A 16,098-nucleotide genomic window follows, 5' to 3' on the forward strand; every position below is an offset into this window, starting at 1 on the left:
AGACCATAGAGAAAGTAGACCCGTGTTTCTGGGGAGTGGGGAGTGTGAGCTAAGGGGTATGGGCTTTCTTTTAAGGGTGATAAAGATGTTCTAAAATTAGACAGGATGGTGACACAATTCTGTGATTCTACTAAAACCCACTGAATTATACACTTTATTTTTTTAAAGATTTGTTGACTTATTTTAGAGAGAAAGAGAGAGCGCACTCAGGCAGAGGGGCAGAGAGATTGAGAAGCCCAAGCAGACTCTATGCTGAGCATAGACAGAGCCCGACTCAGGCCTTGATCCCACAACCCCGAGATCAGACCTGAGCTGAAACTAAGAGTCGGACGCTCAATCGACTACACCACCCAGGTGCCCCTGAATTGTACTCTTTACATAAGGTAAATTTGATGGTATGTGAATTGTATCCCAGAAAAAATGTCTGGAAAAACAGAGTGCTAAAAAACACCACCTGATGACTGGTTTTAAAGTCTTTGCTCACTGTCTCCCCAGAAACATCCATGGTAGAAATTCTATTCAGACCAGGACGTGTGTGTCCTCCCTCCCTGCGCTGTGCCCCCCAGACAGGAACTAGTCAGTTTACAGAGGAGACAAATCATGGACCCTCCTTGGTTTTTCTCTTTGCTCTGATGCCTGGGTGTTTACAGCCCACTGGCTGGAATCCAGACAGCTCTGTGGTCGGCATGTTTATAGCTCTTTCCCCCTGGCTTTCCTCTCTCATGCTGCCTGTGCCCTTCTGATTTTGGCTTTTATCCATGTCCACATTTTTACTTAATTTATGTGTCTTAGCTACTTCACTTCCTTTGTGGAACACAAGTGAAATAAACACACACATCCCTATGGACATTTCCAAGGGCTGCATACAGGTTAACAATTTCCACCTCCCCTGTGATGTACCTGGCAGGTGAACTGTGGTTACTCCTTTCAACAGCTGGTTTGGGAGAGGCACTGGCAACTCTCCCTGGGGTGCAGGGGTTAGCCACTAGGTGACCTACCTGTAATGAAGGCCCCAACTCCCCTCTTTGCCCTGGAGACAAGGGAAAGGAGACCGGATATGGATGACCCTCCATATGGAATTGGCAGGGGTTCTGGCTTGGAACTGGGCACTCTAATGTTTGTGCTTTCTCAGTGAGAATCAAATTTTAAAATGCCATTGGAAAAACCTAGTAGGTTGGCAAATTTGTATCACGTATAGCTAATATTTTTGGTAAAGCCATTTGGCAACTCTACCCTCAAGATAAATAGTCACCTCTTAGAAAAATTCTTTACTTTTAGGAAGGTTATCAAAATTCAGGAAGGAGTCATTTCAGTTACCTCCAAAAGAAAGATGACAAGTGATAGAGTAATGAACATAATCATTAGAACCATTTAGGCAGAAAGGCCACCTAATGGTGCCCCAAATCAGAAACCAAAAAGGGATTTCCACTAGTCGCTATTTTCTCTTGTGTTCTCTGTATGTAGGCTGTTCTATAGGAATATCCTTTTAGAAATAAGCAATGGGCAAAAATATTACTGTCCCAAACTTCCATTCTTCTCTCCTTGTTTCTTCCCAGATACTTTTATAAAGAAGGTAACAGGCTAGTTTTCTTTCTTTTTCCTCAATCACTTGTATTTGGCTTTTCTTTGCGTTTGTTTATCATTCTTGACATGGCCCCTTCTTTCATTATCAGCCCATGCAAGATTCTTCTGCCTGGTTCCAACACAAGAGTCTGCTCTCTCTGAGTGGGTTCACGTGGTTTGCTTAATGCCACGAGGTGGAATTTGTGTTATGTCAAAGCAGTAGAGAATATTTCCTCTGTGCAATATTACTACCCACACACAAGCAAAGTGTCAGGTAGGTTCCTTTAGAAAACAGAGTTGCAGACCAATTGCTGTGGGAAGCTGCCGTGGGCATCCTTCAGATACCAGGAACTCATGTAGCTTTGTTTATTTTGATTCTGATACAGAAAATGATTGCCTGAGAATATATCCTTGAACAGCCTGATGATCTACTTTTATCAAGAACCCACCTAAAGAAATCTGAATGTATGAAAGATCGTTTGTCAGTCTATTCTTAGATCATATAGGGTTTTAACTGCATTCTAAGCTAGACCTCTAAAAAGCTGTGTACCTGGACCACAGTGGTTTTATGTTACAAAGGCATTCATTTTTCACTCCAAGGAAGACCAGGGGAGAAATTTTACTCAGATCTAAATGCAAGGAGAGCTAAGAAACATTGGTGTAGTTTCCTTTCCATTCCAGAGAATGCTAATAATATTTTCCTTATTGCTTTGACCACCAGGAAGCTCAGTTAAAATATGTAGATAAATACTAATTCATGTTAATACAGGTGAGACTACAGTCTGGATATCTACATGTTAATTTTTCCTTTGGACTGTATCTTTCATCCTACCTATCCTTCTAAGATCTTAATTTTATGTCCATCATTTATAAGCATTCATTAAAGTCATCTGAAATGTTTTATGTAGTTGAGAAGGGTGAAAACAAACCAAATAAATATTTATGGATGGACATTTCTGTTTTTAAATTTTATTTATTAAAAAAAATAACAAAAAATAAATTTTATTTATTTATTTATTTATTTATTTATTTATTTATTTATTTATTTATTTATTTATTTTAGTGAGCTCTATGCCCAATGTGGGGCTTGATCTCAGGACCCAAGGATCAAGAGTAGAATGCTCTACAGGCCGAGCCAGCCAGGTGCCCCTATGGATGGCCAACATGCACATGAGAAAATGCTCTGCATCACTTGCCATCAGGGAAATACAAATCAAAACCACAATGAGATACCACCTCACACCAGTGAGAATGGGGAAAATTAATAAGGCAGGAAACAACAAATGTTGGAGAGGATGCGGAGAAAAGGGAACCCTCTTACACTGTTGGTGGGAATGTGAACTGGTGCAGCCACTCTGGAAAACTGTGTGGAGGTTCCTCAAAGAATTAAAAATAGACCTGCCCTATGACCCAGCAATTGCACTGTTAGGGATTTACCCCGAAGATTCAGATGCAATGAAACGCCGGGGCACCTGCACCCCGATGTTTCTAGCAGCCATGTCCACAATAGCCAAACTGTGGAAGGAGCCTCGGTGCCCATCGAAAGATGAATGGATAAAGAAGATGTGGTTTATGTATACAATGGAATATTACTCAGCCATTAGAAACAACAAATACCCACCATTTGCTTCAACGTGGATGGAACTGGAGGGTATTATGCTGAGTGAAGTAAGTCAATCGGAGAAGGACAAACAGTGTATGTTCTCACTCATTTGGGGAATATGAATAATAGTGAAGGGGAATATAAGGGAAGGGAGAAGAAATGTGTGGGAGATATCAGAAAGGGACACAGAACATAAAGACTTCTAACTCTGGGAAATGAACTAGGGGTGGTGGAAGAGGAGGAGGGCGGGGGGTGGGGGTGAATGGGTGACGGGCACGGAGGGGGACACTTGACGGGATGAGCACTGGGTGTTATTCTGTATGTTGGTAAGTTGAACACCAATAAAAATTAATTTATAAAAAAAAAATAACAAAAAATAAATTTTATTTATTTATTTATTTATTTATTTATTTATTTATTTATTTATTTATTTATTTATTTTAGTGAGCTCTATGCCCAATGTGGGGCTTGATCTCAGGACCCAAGGATCAAGAGTAGAATGCTCTACAGGCCGAGCCAGCCAGGTGCCCCTATGGATGGCCATTTCTTACAACTGTGTATCTGTAGGGCTTCACTGGCTACCCCCTTCTTATTCCTTGCAGCAATGTGAACAGGGCTATGGGAGCAGGGCTAATATTCCTGTGGGTCTGGGTGGAAGGAAGTACCATGATAGCTGGGGAAGGGAAGGCAGGAGACTACTATACCTGCCCATCCAGGAACTCTGGGCTTGTTGGGCTAAGTGGGCTCCCGTTTGCCTGAGCACCTCAGGCCCACCTCCCATTCCTGGAAGAAATAGGGATGATCCCACCTTTAGGATTGCCAGTCTCCAGTCTTGAACTACATCCTCTGCTTTTGTGTTTTCCACCTGAGAAATGTATTGAGAAAATACAAGATATATAAACGTAAGAAGTTTGTGGGTTTTTTTAAAAAAAGATTTTATTTATTTATTCATGAGAGACACACACACACACACACAGAGGCAGAGATACAGGCAGAGGGAGAAGCAGGCTCCATGCAGGGAGCCCAATGTGGGACTCCATCCCTAGTCTCCAGGATTACACCCTGGGCCGCAGGTGGCGCCAAACCACTGAGCCACTCGGGCTGCCCAGAACTTTGTTTTTTGTGTGCAGAACTGTAATCAATTTTGTCTAGTATTTTGTTTAAGACATCTGGCACCTGCATTCTCAGGACCTGTGGTCGCCCCAAGGATCAGTCTGAATTTTTCAGTTACAACAGGTGTGCCAGGGACCCTGGGCAGAAGCGAGCAGGACATCTGCTTGAACCTCCTCCATCGCTCCATCCTCCTGGGACAGCCAGCCCCTGGGGGTCATCCTAGGAGCTCTAATGACAAAACACAACAAGAAGAGAAGCTCTTCTTTTGGTCTTTAGAGCTTTCTTTATGTCACGATAACTTCTAGTGCTTGTCGTTTTGTCATGCTTCTGTTGGCCATGAACAAACCCACCTCTCAGTGCCCCCAAAGGGAGAAAGGGACAGTTGTAATTGGCCGTATTCGTTGTCAGTCATCTTGGGGAGAAGAGGGAGACAGGTCACCCCATGGGAGGATAGCAGGGGCTGGGCTGGGGCTGCCTTTGTCCAACCTTGTAAGGCAGGCCGCCCCCAAGCTCTGCTTGAGCCTTTGGAACGTCAAGGGGAAACGATGAGAAGGTGTGGACGACTGGGGGTGAGTGATATCTGAAGAGCACGATGTTATATTTTATGGAAAACAAAGGAACTTCATTAAAACCCGTTTTGAGTGCTGCCTCTTAGAAATGCAGAATCTCTCATTTGCTTAAAAACAGCCTCTCTCACTTGCTTAAAAACAGCCGATTTAATTTGGGGTCTGTCAAGGTAAGGGGATCTTCCCTGTTTTTTTGGACGAAATTCCCCTAAAAATAGTTCAAGAGATAAAAATGCGACATGTTCTAGAAGCAGGGAAACAAGGATACAGAGAATTAGGAGAATGATTCCACTTTTTGAAAACCTAAGTCACCACTTGAGGGCACCAAAAAATAAGAAATCCAAAAGGGCTTCTCCTTGCCTACAGGTGGAGTCATTTAAAATTCCATTTTTTTTCCCAAATGGAGGAAGGGATACTATTTTGAAATTTGTTTTGATGTATTTTTGCTCTCAGGAGAGTTTGTGACCCGTATCTCTTCCTCTGCCTGAGAGAGGACAGACATCACTGCTCACACTGGGGTTTAAACCACTTTAGAAAAGCTTCCTGAGCCCCTTGAAGGAGTGGCTTCCTGGGGGCTGTTTGGCAGCACATCAGTGGCTCTGGCCCAGAGGCCCAGGGCACGGAGGGTCTATTTTAAGATAGACTGGACATTCAGGAGCTGGTGGTGGCCATGAAGTCCCTACCAGGACTGGCGTGGGGCCTGGGGAGGAAGGCTCGAATGTGGGATGCTGGACTTGGTGCTCAGACCCAAGGCAGTAGAGAGGCCAGAGGGTTCGAGGAAGTGCAGGAGAGGTGGCCTGCCCTGCTTCCTGTCTGGGCCCCTGGGTGGAGGGGCCCTGGGGCGTCTGCACACACCAGCCTGCCATGACCTTCTTCTTCATTTGCGGGGCTGAGAACACCCTGCTGGGGGAGAGGTGGGCAGGGCAAGGAGAAGTGCCAGAGCCAGGCCAGGAGGGTGCTGGTGATGCCTACAGCCCAGCAGCTCGGAGGACACGGCGGGGGAGGGTGGTGGCAATGGCATGCTCCCAGCCTCCCTGCCAGTGGCTGGGAGCTGCATGCAGGGCGCTGGAGCAAACAGGACTCCAGCGACAGCCCGCAGTGCTCAGGGATGCCCCACCGGGCTTGCTGCGCTTCCCTGGCTCCAGGCAGGCCAGGCCACAGCCACAAACCGTCCTTCCCGCCCCCACACACAGGGCCAGGCTTGCACTGAGGTCTGGCAACTGTCGCGCCTGCTGCCTGCTTACTGTTTGCTCTTACTGGGGGGAGTCCCCCAGATACCATCCCACCTTGGTGCTTGCTTCTCCTGGGACCCAACTCAACACCACCCCTAAGGCCGAAAGATCCCTCTGTATGGAGTGGGTCTTTGAGACACCTGAACTCAAAGTCTTCTTCCTTCTTATCCAAAAGAGACTATTTAAACTAGAAGAGATGAGTACTGTTGGGGTGCTGAGACTGAGGATCCCTCCTACCCGGGGCAGGGGGCCATGGAGATGGAGGCAGAGGTCAGGGCATGCTGCCCAAGCCAGGGGGCACTGGGAGCCCGCACAAGGTGGAAGAGGCAGGAGAGGACCCTTCCCTAGAGACTTCATGGGGAGAAAGGCCCTGCGGGTAGCTGCTGGCCCCCAGAAAGGTGAGATAGTACATTTCTGTTGTTTTGAGCCACCCAGTTTGGGGTGATTTGTGATGGCAACTCTAGGAAATGAACACACTCTTCAATATAATTGTGGTGAGAAGAGGCCCAACCCTGGCAAATCTGGGCTTAGGTAAGAGCACAAGTACATACTCCTCATCTTAGTATCTGCACGTCATTAAACAAGCTACCCCCAGGCCCCCTTGGATGACTATTATTAAAAAAAACAAAACAAAACAGGGCAGCCCGGGTGGCTCAGCTGTTTAGCGCCACCTTCAGCCCAGGGCGTGATCCTGGAGACCCGGGATCGAGTCTCATGTCGGGCTCCCTGCACGGAGCCTGCTTCTCCCTCTGCCTGTGTCTCTGCCTCTCTCTCTCTGTGTCTCTCATGAATAAATAAATAAAATCTTAAAAAAAAAAAAACCCGACACACAACAGCAAGTGTTGGTGAGGATGTGGAGAACTGGGGACCCTTGGTTGCAGGTGGGCAGCAGCGTGGCACAGCCCCTGTGGAAAGCAGTTTGTGGATCCTCGAAAGAGTTGCCCCCTGGGACTGGCATCAGGTCTGGCACTTCCAGTCCGTGGTGCACACCCCAAAGCACGGCAGGCAGGGCCTCCACCCCACTTCACAGGAGCATCGCTCACAGCAGCCGAAAGGGAAGACACGCCCGAATGGATAAACAACGTGCCATGGTTCCTACGCCGAACGTGAGTCAGGCTCGGGGATCCAGACACGCACCACCAGGCGGATGAACGTGGAAAACACTCTGCTCAGTGGAAGCAGCTGGACCAACGAACAAACACCGCGAGCTTCTGCTCCCACCTGGAAGCAGGCTGGAGGCTGCAGGGGCCGGGGCAGGGGTGAGGCTTTGTGCTCAGTGTTGCGGTTTCTGTTTGGGAAGATGAGAAGGTTCCGGAGACGGCTGCTGGTGGCGGTTGCACAAGCGAGCTGTGTGTGGAATGGTCGAAATGGTTAATATTATTTTGTGTCTATTTTACCACCCCCCCAGCCCCCCAACTAGGTCTTATCCTTCTCCCTTGACAGATGCACCTGTCACCCAGGTCTAAACTTAGACTCCCCGGACTCCTTGGAGTTCCGTGGCGGGACATCCCGGGGGAACAGCCGGGCCCGGCCTCGTCCAGCGCCTTCCGGGCCTGCCCTGGCCCTGCCCTGACCACGAGACGCTCGCTGATGCCCGCTTGGGGCCCCCCGCAGCACACTCGCGGCCAACGGCCCAGTGTGGGGGGGCCTGCCTGGCAGTTCCGTTCGCCCTCGGGAGGGTGGCCCCGGGTTAAGGCATGTGCAGGCCCTGGTGCCGCCTGCCTGATGCTATCCAGAGCCTGACCCACGGGAGGAGGGTACAGGCCAGGCACGTGGCTCACTGGCCACGGACTACAGACGATGGGACACGATGGAAGGGAGCCACGCGGGGCCTTTAAAGCGTGGGGTGCAGGACACGGGTCCCACTTAATCAGGCCTATGGCAGTCCTGGATGATTTGAGACACCTGCCGCCTGGGCTGAGGCTGCCACTAAAAGCTGACGTGGATCTTCCTCTCTTCCTCCGGCCACGCAGAACCCGGCGCCTTCCCGCGCTGGGCGGTCTCCCATGCTGTGGGCTCTCACTCCCCCGGCCCACCTTTCTTTCTTTTTTTTTTTTTAATTTTTATTCATTCATTCATTCATTCATTCAGAGAGAGAGAGAGAGACACAGGAAGAGGGAGAAGCAGGCTCCACTCAGGGAGCCCGACGCGGGACTCGATCCGGGGTCTCCAGGACCACACCCCTGGCTTCAGGCGGCACTAAACCACTGCCATGGGGGCTGCCCCCAGCCCATCTTTCTCGGAGCTGCAGGCACATGCTGCTGGGGCAGCCAGCCAGCTAGGTCTGGTCCTGACTTGGCCTTGGCCACGTGTGACAAGGGGGAGCAGGGACATGAATACTGGTGCTGGTGTGTGCGTGGGGGGTGCGGTTAGGGAGACCCCCGAGCCCAGTGCAGCCGGGCCGCATGCCGTGCCGGGCGCGATGCTGGTGAGGGAGATGAATCATCCAAGGCTTGGCCGAGCAGCCGCGTCCTGATGGAGCTGAAGCTGCCGCACGATTTTAGCAATCATGCAGTTGTTTTTGGCATCCTCGCTTAGCCTGGATTTTTCTGTCCTGGGGATTCTGTGAGCTAGCTAATAGCCTTTTAATAAATCCCCTTTCTAGGCAGATTAGCTGGAGTCTGTTTCTCTCGTCCATAGTCACGAACCCTAGCTGAGACTGGTCCCTCGGCACATGCGCCGAGTAGGGCCGGCAGGACCTGCAAAGCACCTTCTAGGGGTACTGTTGCCTCTGAGAAGGGTCCTACACCCTGGATGGGCAGAAGGGTATTGAGGCACGTCTCCCGACGCAACTCTTAAAAAGAATGTCCTCCAGCAACCCAAGAGTTCCTGGGCAGATAAGTGGATCAGGAAAATGTGTTCTGAATACATTCCGTGCCATGCGGTGGAATATTATTGAGCCATAAAAAGGAAGGCGAGTCTGACCCAGGCTACAACACGGACGGCCCTTGAAGAGATGATGCTAAGTGGAATAAGCCAGTCGCAGACGAAGCAATACTGTGCTCCCGCTTACATGAGGTACCCAGGGGAGTCTGACTCTGGGACACTGAAGATTAGAGCTTGCCAGGGGCTGGGGGAGAGAGCAGGAGTTCACGGTCAATGAGGACAGGCCTTCATTTGGGAAGATGAAAAATAGCCCCAGGGACGGATGGTGGTGTGGTTGCACAATATTAATGCACTTAATGCACCAAATTATACTCTTAAAATGGTTAAAATGTCAAATTTTATGATAGTATCTTTTATCATGAAAAATTACATGCAAGGTAAGGGGTTTCCCAACGAGTGTCAGCTGGCCTCACTGCATGTGACTTGAACCCACACCAGGTTGCATTGCCTAGGCCTCCACAGTACTGTGGCGGATGGGTCTCAGGGGTAGGAGCATGGAGGCATCTTCATGGTGAGGGCTGACAGCAGTCCCCTCATATAACTGTGCACCGAGACCGCAACAGAGGCTGGCAGCTGGGGTGCATGGCCTTCTCAGCTAGCTGTTATTTCGAGATTCCTCACGGATGGAGCTGCAGCGGGAGCATGCGGATGCTCATTCCTGCAAATGCCACGTGTCGGTGACCCCAGGGAAAGCGTGAGAAAACTTGAGGCTCAAAGAGGTTAGCAGAGGTCTGCGGGGGGAGAGGGCATGCGGGGCTCTCACCTGGGCTTCTAGAAGTGGCAGCCAGAGTGCATGCCAGACAGGAACAGGGCACAAGCCCTTTGCCGCAGGGGTGGCCGTGTGTGTGTGTGTGATGGCACACCGGGACACATATTTCTAGAGAAACAGACTGGACACAGGGTCCCAGGTCCTCTCTTGTGGAGGGAAACCAGGCTTAGGGCACCAAGATGTCCCAGTATTTCCAATATTCCATCTTCTCACCATGGTACCTTGCAGGCTCCTCCCCAGCCCCCCGCCTGCATTGCTCAATCATCTGATGCTGTTACAGGGAAAAAAAAGAGGCTGCAATTTGCCAAGATGGAAAGAATCAGGCACGTACTTACAGAGCAATTTTTCCACTGACCTTGACTGGGTACGTGATAACAGGCTGGGAAGAAGGAGAAGAACTGCGTGGGCCAGCGAGGTGTGGGGCAGGGGCGGGGGGAGCCTGTGCTGGGGGTGTGGAGGGCTGCCTGGGCAGGACTCAGCTCCGAGCCACCCCTCCTTGCCGTCAACTGTCCCCAAGGTCGGTTGTTGTCCGTGGCACAGCGAGGCACTTGTCCGTCGGGGCAGGACCCTCCCGGCTCGGCCACCCCCTTGTTGAGTGGGTGGCCCCCTCCTCCACAGTCCTGCAGAACAGAGTGAGCGCCTTGGAGATCTTCAGATCAGAGAGGACAGAACAGGGCCTCTCTGCAACTGTTCGATTCATACATCGACAGCACGTGTGCTTCGAAGCCATCCACTAAGATGCCCAGTGGGTAGTAATGTTATGCCGGAGTTTCCTCTCCTCTCACTTTCTCATTTCAAGACATTTTGTTTTTGTGCTCATTTGAAGAAATGTTTTGCAGATATGTAATTTACATACAAAAAATGAACACATTTTAAGCAGGCAGCTTGATGGCTGTTAATAAAATGTGTACACCTGTGTAACCACCACCCTATTCAAGATGCAGAAGCAAACATTTTTCCTTTGTTCTCTCTTTTTGTATTTATTTATTTTTCTTTTTAGTTCCCTCATGTGAGTTCCTTGAACACATTTCAGAACTACGTTTTGTTTTATATATAGTGTTTTTGTATAGCTGTTTTAGGAGTTGCTTAGATTTATATTACGTATATATAAATCCAAGGCTACTCACATCATCTTTTTTTTAAATTCGAGTATAATTCACATGAAGTGTTACATTAGTCTCAGGTGTTCCATATAATGATTCAACAGTTCTATACATTGCTCAGGGCTCATTGTGGTAAGTGTCTTCTTGATCCCCTTCACCTATTTCACTAATCCTCACACTCACCTCCCCTCTGGCAACCACCAGACACTTGTCTATTGAGATATAATTGACAGAGAGGCCTGGGTGGCTCAGCAGTTGAGCGTTTGCCTTCGGCTCAGGGCGTGATCCCAGAGTCCTGGGATGGAGTCCCATATTGGGTTCCCCGCATGGAGCCTGCTTCTCCCTCTGCCTATGTCTCTGCCTCTCTGTGTGTCTCTCATGAATAAACAAATAAAATCTTAAGAGAGAGAGATATATAATTGATATATAATACTGAATTAGTGTTTTGTTTTTTTTTAAAGCCCCATGCCCAGCGTGGAGCCCAATGTGGGGCTTGAATTCACACCCCTGAGATCAAGACCTGAGCTGAGATCAAGAGTCGGACACTTATTCAACTGAACCACCTGGGCACCCATAACATTGCATTACTTAGTTTTAAGTGTACAACATAAGATTTGCTATGTGTGTGTATTGTAAAATGATCAACTCTAGTTAACGTCCATCACCACATGTAGTTACAGGTTTTTTTCTTGTGGTGAGAACTTTTAAGATCTACTCTCTTAGCAACTTTCAAATGTACACTACAGTCTTGTTGACTATAGACATCTTGCTGTGCCTTACAACCCCAGGACTTAGAACTGGAAGTTTGTAACTTTTGACCTCCCTCTCCCATTTTGCCCACCCTTCAGCCCCCGCCTCTGGCAACCACCAATTCTCTGTTTCTAGGAGTTTGTTTTTTCTCCCCACATGTAAGTGAGATCATAGAGTATTTGTTTTTCTCTGATTTATCTCACTTGGCATAAGGCCCTCAAGGTCCGTCCATGTTGTTGCAGATGGCAAGATTTCCTTCTTTTTTTAATGGATGAATAATATTCCACTGTGTATGTTATGTGTGTGTATATGTATAAATATCAATGTGGTATATATGTAAATGTGGCATATATATATATATGCACATATATATATTACATTTTCTTTATCCATTTATCCATCAATGAACATTTCGGTTGTTCCCATAGAAACAGTGTGAAAGGATAGCAACAGAGGAGGACGACTTACCTTCTTCACAAATGACTTTTCTCCCTAGTTACCACCCCCAACACGCACGTGAGACTTTTCAGTAGTATTGAAATGCTTTTGTTTTCCCTGAGCTTGCACCAACAGAGGGCTGGGCTGGGATCCAGAGGGCCCCAGTGTCGAGGGTGGCTGCTCATGGCACACAGGACACCCTGTACCCCCAAGTTCCCCAGAGTTATCTAAGCAGTGGCCGCAGGACACTTTCCAATGTCATCCCAGAATGTGGCAGAGCAGTAAAATTCAGATCCGTGTAGCAGTCGTTTTGAGCTGAGTGGTGTGCAAATGCCCCAGCACCTCAGAACATGACCTTATTGGAAATAAGGTCAATGTAGACATAATTAGTTAAGATGGTGGAATCCAGTATGACTGGTGTCTTCATAAGAAGACAGCCACGTGAGGACATGAGATGATGGAGACAGAGATTGGAATGATGCAGCTGTAAGCCATGGAGCATCCCAGATTGCCACAGATCTCCAGGGATCGCCAGGGATTGCCAGGGATCACCAGGGATCACCAGGGATCACCAGAAGGCCAGAGGAGGCAGGGAAGGATTCTCTCTCCAGAGCCTCCATGCATGGTCCTGTCGACACGTCGATCTTACAGTCCCAGCTCCAGAAGTGTAAGCGAATACATTTCTGTGGCTTGAAGCCTCCGAGGCTGTGGTACTTTGTTAAGCGGCCCCAGGACCCTAACACCATGCCACCTACCATGCTTTCCCATTCTGTTTTCCCATCAGTTAAAAAGACTCTGCTAAGCCCTAGTTTTTATAGTTTGTATTATAAAAACAACTAAGTGACTTACTGAAAATTTAGATTGAATTTTATTTTTAAGATTTTATTTATTTATTCATGAGAGACACAGAGAGAGAGAGAGAGAGAGAGAGAGAGAGAGAGAGGCAGAAACATAGGCAGAGGGAGAAGCAGGCTCCATGCAGGGAGCCGGACGTGAGACTCGATCCCAGGTCTCCAGGATCACATCCTGGACTGAAGGTGGCGCCAAACCGCTAGCCACCGGGGCTGCCCAGATTTATTTATTTATTCATGGGAGGCACGGAGAGGCAGAAACACAGGCAGGGGGAGAAGCAGGCTTCCTGTGGGGAGCCCAATGTGGGACTTGATCCCAGGACCCTGGGATCACGACCTGAGCCAAAGCCAGATGCTCAACCATGAGCCACCCAGGCGCCTCTATTTAAGGGATTTGAATGTAACACAGATTAGTGATGACATTAACTTAGGTTGGGCTGAGCTTGACCTATATCAATAGGTCTCTGCCCATTACCCATGACCTCTCTCTGTGGGCTCCAGGGATTCCCTGAGGGATGGAGGTGCACCTCTCAGGGCTCACTCATTTTTGCCTTGTGTTTGGAGGCCTTCTGCTTCCTTCATCATCCATACCTTTCCTCTCAGCACTTAGGAAACCATTTCTGGGGATGCCTGGGTGGCTCACTCAGTTAAGTGTTTGGCTCAGGTCATAATCCTGGGGTCCTGGGATCAAGTCCAACATTGGGCTCCCTGCTCTGTGGGGAGTCTGCTTCTCCCTCTGCCTCTCTCTCTCTCTCTCTCTCTCATGAATAAGTGGATTCCTTTTTTTAAAAAAATATTTTATTTATTTATTCATGAGAGACACAGAGAGAGGCAGAGACATAGGTAGAGGGAGAAGCAGGCTCCCTGGGGGGAGCCTGATTCGGGGACTCAATCCCCGGATGCCCGGGATCACGACCTAGGCCAAAGGCAGACACTCAGCCACTGAGCCACCCAGGTGCCCTGAGGAGTCCACTTCTGTACTACTCCCTTCACCCCTGCATCTTTTGACTCAGGGACCCAGATGTCCTTGTCATCAGAGCACAGGGAATGTTCAATGGAACATATAGAAAATCTCTCAATCTCATTTTGGCCAATAGTAAAATGTCCCTCTCCAGTACATTCTCATAATAGTATGGGCTTACCCCTCCCTTGTCTTTCTGCCTCACCTTTATATGGTGATGGGTCTACAGGACAAGGATGGAGCAAAGTCCGGAAGAGCAGGTCAGGGACTTGGAGAGCCACCTACCAGTGTTCAAGTCTGAATCGCTGGGACTCAACAGTACTTTCCTCTTTCCCCTGAACAATGATTAAAGTTGGGGCAAAATTAAAAAGATTGATTTTATTTATTTTGCCTATTTATACTGTTGTAGGCTGGACATTTTTGGCTTTGTCTAATACGGTTTTTTAAAAGATTTTATTTATTTATGAGAAAAAGAGAGGGAGCACAACCAAGAGGAGGGGCAGAGGCAAAGGGAGAGGGAGAAGCAGACTCCTTGCTGAGTAGGGAGCCCAATATGAGGCTCGATCCCAGGACCCTGAGATAATGACCTGAACCCAACACAGGTGCTTCACTGACTGAGCCACCAGGCACCTCTGATACAGTTTTATAAGTAAACACAGGGTAGCTGGGTAAGCTATAGCTGCCAGAAATATTTATTATTTTCTTGACTGCAGATGCTGAGTGTCCCTCTTTAGGGCAATATATGGACATTGAAAGATCAATAATGAGTCCTGTAGATGGTGTGGAATGTGAAACAATTATTCAGATTGTTTTCAGACAACTGAGGCAAGGCTACATTTTCACTTCTGTAACCTGCCACTAAAATTCTCTGGTAAGTGCCGATTAGGCCATGATAAGACACTCAAAAGACACTTTTGGTTTTACAAGAGAGCCAACCAGTCCTCATCCTCTACAATATGACAGGTAGTAATGACATACGCCATGTATAACCGACCCCAAACAAACAGAAGTCATCACTATGGTATCGTGTTACACTCAGGCGAAGGGTTTGCTGGGTGTCATGATAATCAACCGAGACAGATTGTTTCAGCAAAATATCAACCTGATATTTGGAGGACACTAGCTTTACTGCGCATTGTGTGGAGCCCGAAACCCATCAAGCCATCCGGCAGTGTTCACCTCGTGCGTTCTCAGTCCCATTCGCACCAGGCAAGAAAGCACAAATGTGGTTCCTTCCCCAGAAACTTACAAGTTAATGGAGGAAATTAGGCGAACACTCAAGAAATTACAAAAACGATTTTATAACAATTATCAAACAATCATAGAACAACTAATACTTGAAATTGCAGGAGCCGTTCTTAGCAGAGTTGATTTATTCAATTTGTTCTTTTGCTCAGCTCATACTAAATGAATAAGGCATTGCCTCTGCCTCAAGGAGCTAAGTTTTGTGGGGGAGAAAAGACATGTAAACAAGTAACTCTAAAAATGTCATTTAATAGGTGCTACCGTAGAATTTAGAGAACTCTTTTCTGTAACGGTCCAGTCACTGCTGTGTCAGCTTAGCCACTACAAGTGTCATCTGGAAGTGACTGACTCGTTTTGGTCTTCCTCAGGATGTTGTAGGTAAAAAAACAAAAACAAAAATTGTCAAAATCCACAGTCAGGAGCAGAAAAGGGATAATGAACACAAGTTTAATGGTGCTCAGATGGACCTCTGACTAAATTAGTGATTTCAAACATATTTCCTCTTAAGTAGCCCTGTGGTCCATTTGCAAAAGTTGGTCAAATATATGCCTTCAGGCTTTCCAGAAGGAAGAGAAAAAAAAAACACAATTATACATTTGATGGTATTCTACTGTCATAAACAAATTGGTTGCTGCTTAGGAGAAACTTAGCTACTTCTGATGCAGAAATCTCCAGAAGGAGACTCTGTAGGTCTGGTGGGAAGGGTGCTAGCCAGTTCCTACACGAACACAGTTTTGATCTTTTTATGTCTCTCTCTCTCTCTCTTTTTTTTTTTTTACAGAGCCTCTAAATGCTAGCTGATGAATATCTCCAAAGGGTAATTTAGAAATTACAGTTTTATGAAGGGCCAAGACAATGCTGGCCAAGTATGCAGGGCTGAACCCAGGGTAATATTTAGAACATCTAGAGGGGTGGATAGACTCCATGTCCCAAGGCAATGATCCAAAAATATTCTTTCTCACAACTGGATTTTTTCATGATGTTTGGACAAGGGAGAGCACATGATTACAATCTAGGT

Source organism: Nyctereutes procyonoides, unplaced genomic scaffold, assembly GCF_905146905.1.
Source record: "Nyctereutes procyonoides isolate TBG_1078 unplaced genomic scaffold, NYPRO_anot_genome, whole genome shotgun sequence".
In the NCBI taxonomy this organism is placed as follows: Eukaryota; Metazoa; Chordata; class Mammalia; order Carnivora; family Canidae; genus Nyctereutes; species Nyctereutes procyonoides.